Source organism: Lagopus leucura, unplaced genomic scaffold, assembly GCF_019238085.1.
Source record: "Lagopus leucura isolate 7727_CA_CO unplaced genomic scaffold, USGS_WTPT01 33783-0_obj-0_obj, whole genome shotgun sequence".
NCBI lineage: Eukaryota > Metazoa > Chordata > Aves > Galliformes > Phasianidae > Lagopus > Lagopus leucura.
In genome coordinates, this window is record NW_024963671.1 from 1 (window position 1) to 1,380 (window position 1,380).

General features: G+C 63.7%; 1 long non-coding RNA gene across 1 annotated transcript; it reads right to left on the minus strand.

Annotated features, from left to right (window-relative positions):
- Positions 1-17: 17 nt before the first annotated feature.
- On the minus strand, positions 18-1,328 carry LOC122191278. Its single transcript, XR_006182342.1, has 3 exons — positions 1,057-1,328; positions 831-964; positions 18-104 (listed from the first exon to the last, which is right to left on the minus strand). It is a non-coding gene; the product is annotated as an uncharacterized LOC122191278 (long non-coding RNA).
- Between the last annotated feature and the right edge of the window lie 52 nt (positions 1,329-1,380).

The following is a 1,380-nucleotide window of genomic DNA, read 5'->3' on the forward strand; positions in this document are numbered from 1 at the left end:
GAAGGGATCGAAGCTCACCTGGTGGTCCGTGAGTCCCGCAGTGCCGTGGTGATGTAGTCAGAAATGCGCTTCTCCATCAGCGCCACGCGGATCCACGCCCGGCCCTGCAATGGGGCTCACAGTGCTGTGCCACCTCCATCCCGCCCCATGGCACCGCCGTGCCTCGTCCCCCTGTGCCACGGGAGCCCCATCCCACCCCCCATGGAACCCTGCCTGGGAATGGTGTGGCTGTGCTCGGGCTGCGGGGTGGGGGTGAGATGGGGGGACGGGGATGGGGAGAAAGAGAGGATGGGAATGGGAATTGGGGACAGGGAGAGGGCTGGGTATGGCGATGGGGAGGGGGGTGGGGACGTGGATGGGGATGAGGGTGGAAATAGGGGAGAGGATGGGAACAAGGTTGGAAACATGGACGGGGCTGGGGATGGCAATGGGGGTGGAGGATGGGGACATGGATGGGGAGAAAATGAAGATGGAAAAGGGATGTGGACAGGGACAGGGATGGGGATGGAGATGAAGGCAGAGGGAGGACGGGAATGGGGCAGGGGATACGGATGGCGTTTGGGATGGAAATAGGGTGGGAAGATGGGAACAAGGAGGGGAACATGGGTGGGGATGGGATGGGCAGTGGATGGCGATGGAGTGGTCAGTGGGGTGGGATGGGGATGAAGCTGGAGGGAGGATGGGAACAGAGACAGAGACAGGGGATAAGGAGGGGGCTGTGGGCCAGGGCTGGCAGCGTCCTGGATGGCAGTGGGGCCAGGGATGGGAGCTGGGAATGGGGATGGAGACGGGGGTGGCTCAGGGCCGGGGATGGAGGGGCTCCCCCTGACCTTGGCCCTGGAGGTGCTGATGTTCTCCATGCTCTCGATGCTGCTGACGCAGTTGTTGGGCACCTTGCTGCAGGCCAGGCGGATGTAATCCCAGAAGCCACGCTGCCCATCTGAGCTGAACCAGCTGACGGGGCCTGGGGACGGCGCTGGGAGCTCGTGTCCTCATCTGGGACATGGGGGGACAGGAAGGGGATGGAGGGGGGGGATGGGGAGGCCCCCGCCGTACCTTTGAAGCGGTGGCTGAGGATCTGCTCGAGGATGGCGGCGAAGTTGACGAACTCCTCGGAGGAGTCGTCGATGGGCTCAGCAGTGTGCTTCTCCAGCAGCGTCTTCACCGAGAACCTGGGGGGACACGGGGACACGGGGCTGGAGGGGACGCGTCCCCGCTTTGCGTCCCCATGCCGCGTCCCTACGGCGCATCCTCGCTGTGTGTCCCCATGGTGTTACGTGCGTCCTCCTGCTGTGTTCTCATCCTAAGTCCCAGTGCTGTGTCCCCACGGCACATCCTCATGGTGTATCCCTACTGTGTGTCCCTATGGCACGTCCCTAT